The following is a 6908-nucleotide window of genomic DNA, read 5'->3' as shown; positions in this document are numbered from 1 at the left end:
GGCCATAGTTGGCTATTGTCACTGAAAGCTGCACGTACTTGCTCATGTGCGTTGTGGTCGTTCACAGTCAAGTATGAGGCAACCTTCCGATTGCTCAGTTTTCACTGATCTGCACTTCATATGGATATTGACATTTAACCATGCCATACAGTGCTCAAGCCTTTAAAATTAGCAGATTGTTTTTCTTATTAATATTTTATAATTAAATGAATAAAAACACGTATATAATATACTTCTGAGCTCCTTTTCCATTGATATGTGGTCCTCAAATGAGAGCCACTGCAAACATATGATTTATCGAATATGATGCAAAAGATTAAACAGAATGTAAAATATTTCAATTGAGCTGAATTCTTAACATATGCATTAGTAATATTAGTCCATTTAAGACTGATGATTATTCTGCAGAAGCATCCTTTTTAATATTCGACATTTCATTGAAATTTTTCAGGTTGTTTTTAAACTGTGTTTTATTGGGGTTTTTCCTTAAAGGAATGTTTTCAAAAATTCCTCCACCACATTGTTTTCTATAACGCTTAGGCTGTTCCTGTAAGGGTAGTTCATTTAAGCTGGATAAACAGGTTTCCTCAGTGGTTAAATCCCAAATTTCAAAGGTCAAACACTTAATGCTGTACAAAGATCTTGAAAAACTGATACATGCCTTTTTGACATCCATATTAGATCATTGTAACTCGCTCTACTCTGGAATCCAACTTGCTCACTCCAACGATTACAGCTCGTTCAAAATGCTGCGGCTCGTCACCTAACCAGGACTAGAAAGTTTGCCTCTATGACTCCAGTGCTCTCTGACTTACATTGGCTGCCTATTAAATTTCGTATTGATTTTAAAATTCTGCTGCTTACTTTCAAATGCCTAAACCTAAGGCATTTGAAGTTATTTCATATTCTTCCCGCAGGCAATACGGTCTCGCAATCACACCACCACACAGTACTGACCCACACATATAGTTCTTACACACACACTGGACATTCTGGACTTTGGTTTTGCACAACACTGGACATTATATTCTTCATTTCCAGTTAATACTTGTACAGCTGCTGTTATTGTGTATATATTTATTTATATTTCTTCATACATTCTTATATAGTTCTATATTGTGTATTTTGTTGTACAGTTATTTTATTTTCAACTTTAATTTATATATTTTATCTTATTCTTCCCAGTTAAATTTACCCTTCATTCTAATTTGTGTTGTACAGTTATTTCATTTTTAACCTTAATTTATATTTTATTCCTTCCTAGTTAAATTTACCCTTTTTAATTTTTCATATTTATTTCCTATCTTATTCATAGCCTTTTCCTTTTTTGTTTTCTTTAGGTCACGAGCAGTTGTCCAAGCATTTCACTACATATCGTACTGTGTATGACTGTGTACGTGACAAATAAAATTTGAATTTGAATTTGAAACCACCTTGCCCCTGACTGTCTCACCAACCTCCTCAGTCTCTATGCTCCCAGCTGTTATTTACGATCATCTGGTCAGTTACTTCTGGCCCAGCTCAGGCACTGTCTGAAGACTAGGGGTGATCGTGCTTTTGCCTCTGTAGAACAAAACCTCTGGAATAGTCTTCCCGCTACCGTTCGTGCCTCTGACTCCATTGAATCCTTTAAAGCACGTTTGAAAACTTACCTATTCAACCTGGCTTTCCGACTCGCTAATTCTCACCGCTCATTAATTTCTGTATTGCTACTCTCTCTCTGGATAATCATGATTCCTCCCTATCTCTACTTACTGATGATTTTGCTTGTTTCTCTATTTTACCTTGTTTTAATGACTTCCTGTTAAGTGTAATCATTTACCTTTATTCCTTACTGTGAAGCTCTTTGGTGTACCCCCATGCTATATAAATAAAATTCTACTGTATTGTATTGTATTGTAATAAAGTACTTAGTAGTTTATTACTATTTAAATGATGTTAGGACAGAAATATTAGCTTCTTTCATGATGAATTAAGTTCTAATTAAGTTTCCAGTAAAATGATTAATTGCAGCCACAGATTCCCAATTCAGATTACCTTCAATGCAATAACTTCTATTTTCAATCTTTGCTTCATTTAAACTGCATCGTACTTATATCGATATGTTGTGATGGAAATTCCTTTTTCTTTTATGTATTGATCATGTATGTTAACAGTGGTATACATATAGAGGTATTAGTTAAAGAGATGGAAAAGAAAGCATCATATATGTGTTTTATATTTTATTCTACACATACGCAATTAGGTATTGTAAGTTAGACTGACACATCCAGGCACCATGAGACATTAGGCAGATAGCAAAAGCCTTCTCCTTATCTTAGAGAGGAGGGGGCCTTGAGGGAACGATTCAAGAGGTAAATCTTTAGGTGACAGTTAAATGAAAAACAACTCTCACTAGGGGAAGGGGGCATAGGATGAAGTTTTCCTGGACCCTCTTTCCTACTGAAACACCTATTTCACCTGAAAGTAAGTTAGAAGCTTAAAGTAACATTTACATAATGCAAAACACTATGTGACTCTGTGAAATACTGTAAATGATCAGTTACTTAGTTCAACCATAAACATTTGCTTAGCAGAAATTCTAAACAGAATCAGATGCTGAATATTACAGGAACTGGCTTCTCTGTTGTGGTCACTGAATGCTGCTGTATTTTCTTTTTTGGACATTCTGATGGTGAACAGTCAGAAAACACACATGCAGTAATTGGTTTGTATTACGATCTAAGTCAGACTGCAGTTTTTGTGCTTTAAAAATTAAAGGTCTTATAATTTATATAACAGATACTCTCGAAGAGTATCTTATTTGAAAGTGGAGACAAGATTATCCACTGATCCAATTCACATTACCTCAATATTTTCTTTGAAGCTGGATTCAATTTAGATTCTTTCATCTTTTCTCTCCACGATAAAAAAAATCATAGAACATAAAATCAGTCTGCTACAGACCCCTAGTCCCACCAAAACATTCAGCTTAAGAGGAAACTATACAGTACATTTTCCCAGAAATAAATGTGGTTCAAAATATACATAATATGCTTGAATAACATGTCTGAATGTATTTTACCTTGTGTATTACATACAGTTTCTTCAAGGCCAGTGTACAATATACAGTTTAACCTCAATAAACCTAAAATTCAAGTACATACAATTGCCATACTGACAGTTACGGCAGTTATTAAGATGATTATCTAAATTGCATGTGACTGTGTTGGAAGAGATATAGCATAAATGCCCGTTCATCTCACGAGAGCTGTTGAATGTATTCATTTAAGTAAGTTTTTTTTTAAATTAAGAATGTTTTAATTTGGCAGGAGCTGTAGGGAGATGTTTTTATGAGACAGAAGACAATTATATGCTCCAGTTACACTTTAAAAATTTATTATCAAAATGGTTCAAATTTAAAATACGTTTTTCATGGCGCCGTGGACCTCCTCTCTCTGGCTCAGAGACAAAAGGCTGCAGTATACACTTTTTTATTGCATGTCACAGAAACATGGTATTAACATGATTGATCAAAACAGTTTAGATTGGCCTTATGTCTGATATCAGCTCATGTTTGTTCTTCTGAAGCTTTCTGGGCATCTCATTATATGGAAACGCCACTTCATCCTTCTGTCAGCAAAACTCCCGTTGCCATGACAACCATCTCTGGTCCTCCGTCAACCTGCAAAAAGATCCAGAGAGCTTTTCCAAGCCCAGAAATTTACAACCATGTTTATCTTCTGGTGCTTTCACTAGAGAGTCAACCCACCCCCTCAAATTCCTTGGAAACAGGGCCTCTCTCTGTAATGTCAAATAATATCAGAGTAGCAGTCCACCTCCAAAACTAGATGACACAATTGCTACATAGTGAAAGACAACAAAAAACGTTTAACACATGAGAAGAAATCTATTTCGGTATTCTTGTTCCGGTCTCGTCCTCGCTCCCATCCTCACTTTCCAGGTTCACCAACATACTCCAACAATGGGCATCTGAAGCTGTGTATTTAAAAATTAAGGAAAGTACGCAATACCAAACACACCTTTCCTCTCCGCCAGAAGCATGTCTAAGACCTTCCTCAGTGACGTGTATACAAATTGTTCAAATAAACCTGAAATTGTATGTTAAGATTAAATTAGCCAATTAAACATTACAGTGGACAGAGTTATGAAGATCAGACCTAATAAATAAACTGCTGGCTGGCAAATGCCATTCATTCACTGTAAGAAAGGTCATTGGCAAAAAAAAAAACCCAAAACAAAATCAAGTCATTAATTATCCAATAATTGAAATTATCCTACTGGACCAGCTCAGAATCTCATCTCTGATTTTTGCAGATGATGTGGTTCTGTTGGCTTCATCGGGTGAGGGCCTCCAGCTCGCACTGGAACGGTTCGCAGCCGAGTGTGAAGCAGCGGGAATGAGGATCAGCACCTCCAAATCTGAGGCCATGGTTCTCAGCCGGAAAAGGGTGGAGTGCCCACTCCGGGTCGGGGATGAGTTCCTGCCCCAAGTGGAGGAGTTCAAGTATCTCGGGGTCTTGTTCGCGAGTGATGGGAGAAGGGAGCCGGAGATCGACAGACGGATTGGGGCTGCAGCTGCAGTAATGCGGACGCTGCACCGGTCCGTCGTGGTGAAGAGGGAGCTGAGTGTAAAAGCGAAGCTCTCAATTTACCGGTCGATCTACGTCCCTACCCGCACCTATGGCCACGAGCTGTGGGTAGTGACCGAAAGAACGAGATCGCGGATACAAGCAGCAGAAATGAGCTTCCTCCGAAGGGTGGCTGGCCTCTCCCTTAGAGATAGGGTGAGAAGTTCGGCCATCCGGGAGGGGCTCAGAGTAGAGCAGCTGCTGCTCCACATCGAAAGGAGCCAGCTGAGGTGGTTCGGGCATCTGACAAGGATGCCCCCTGGGCGCCTCCTGGGTGAGGTGTTCCAGGCATGTCCCACCGGGAGGAGGCCCCGGGGCAGACCCAGGACACGCTGGAGAGATTATATCTCTCGGCTGGCCTGGGAACGCCTTGGTGTTCCCCCGGATAAGCTGGAGGAGGTGGCTGGGGAGAGGGAGGTCTGGGCCTCTTTGGTTAGGCTGCTGCCCCCGCGACCCGGCCCCGGACAAAGCGGATGAAGATGGATGGATGGATGGATGGATGGATGGAAATTATCCTCTTAAGCAACAACGCCCCCATATACGGAGCCAAAAGGGAGGAGATCACATTTAGGGTTAGGTGTGCGTGCTAAAGAGGTTAAGTTCTTTAAAATAAAACTACAGATCTCGCGTCTCCCCTTCATAACCACCTTACTATCTATCCTCATTGTTGGCAGTCCGAATCAGCTGCGAACATCTTCCTCCTGTACAAAATAAATGCAAGCCCACCACCTCTGCAACTCCTCTCCTCACCAGATTTGTGACCTTTAGCGTGGAGTGAATAGTTGGTGTGTTGTGTATTCATTGTTTTATTTTGTGTGTTTGTGACATTCATTAGTACCCTCACTAAGGCAGGTTACAGTGTAAACACTGTCTCCAGGTGGAGCACAGGAGTGATACACCTCCTGTTTTGTATATGACTTTATTGTTTTAAAAATTTGGGCTTAAGTTTTCAAAATTTAGAATTTCAAGTTATGAAAATAATTTACTAAACACGTCTGTGGATTTTACAGTTAAAATCAAAATACAACTACTACTAGGATTTTGGTTTTTTGTGTTATTTCAGATCAGTTGTGTTAATAGAGTATGTCGATGAAAAAATAACTGTAAATTCAGACACCTGAGGTGGAGCTGAAAAGAATGACACTAAGCAAGGCAAGGAAAAAAACAATTTGAAGGTGAAATACACATGTAAAATCAAAAGTAATCAATAATGGCCAATTATATTTTGGACCTCAGAGGGTTATTATGTTTATGGGGCAATCACTTTTTTTCCACAGAGGGCCATGCTGGTTTGGATGTTTTTCCCCTTAATGATAAACCCCTTAATTTAGAAACTGCAAGAATTAGGTGACACAGTCTGTGTGCAGATCTTTATCCACTTGGTAGAGCCCCAGAGCTAAACATGTAAAAGCAGGAAGTTGTTTTCAGGTCTGAAAACACAGCCTTCTCTGAGCTCATTACAATAAAGCATTTAACCAGAAATTCATATTAAATTAATATCACAGCTTAAAGTGAGGGCATTCACATGGACAGAATCACACCCCCAATTACAGATACTGAAAAGGACTTCCCACATAATCCAGGAGTTAAATATTATAACAATAGCCTACATGAAGTATTAAACTTTTTGGAATTAAACTATTGTGCTTGTTGTGCACATTGTCTTCCTGTATGGTTAGAGTAAGGGTGTACTTTTCCAGATATGGCTCTGATGAGTCATACAGGAAGCTAGCATAAGTACAAACCCACCACAAGAGAGATGGCTCATCAATGGTTACAGTTCTTTTTTCTTCTTAAAATTAGGTTAAAGTACTTCAAGCACCAGCACCCATTTGCTTTTCCTAAAACAATTGTGCCTTGTGTAGGCTTTCGTGCAGAATCCATGCACATACACAGTCAGGGTGCTCTGGAAAAGAACTGGAGGTTGTAAAACAAACAAAAAAAAACAGTTGATCCCGTTCAAGCAACCATAGACAACTTTGACATCTTTAAAAAAAAAAACCTGATATAGAACATGGAACTGTAAACAGCATAAAGAACACTTCACAGAAAAACACTTCATTGTGGAGCCTGGTATTACATGACGATAACATGACAGCTTTGGGGAGAGAACACGATTGCTGTGTTGTCATATATATATAACACTAAGGACAAAGAAAAACAGTTTAAATGGTAAATTGACCGTTTTTTATGCGTAACATTTACATTTAACCCTTATCTTCATGCCGATATTGCATGCAAATGAGCAACATTTCATCTTTTAAATACAATGCTACA

Source organism: Astatotilapia calliptera, chromosome 4 (genome assembly GCF_964374335.1).
Source record: "Astatotilapia calliptera chromosome 4, fAstCal68.1, whole genome shotgun sequence".
Taxonomy (NCBI): domain Eukaryota; kingdom Metazoa; phylum Chordata; class Actinopteri; order Cichliformes; family Cichlidae; genus Astatotilapia; species Astatotilapia calliptera.
Note: the sequence above shows the minus strand (reverse complement) of the source record.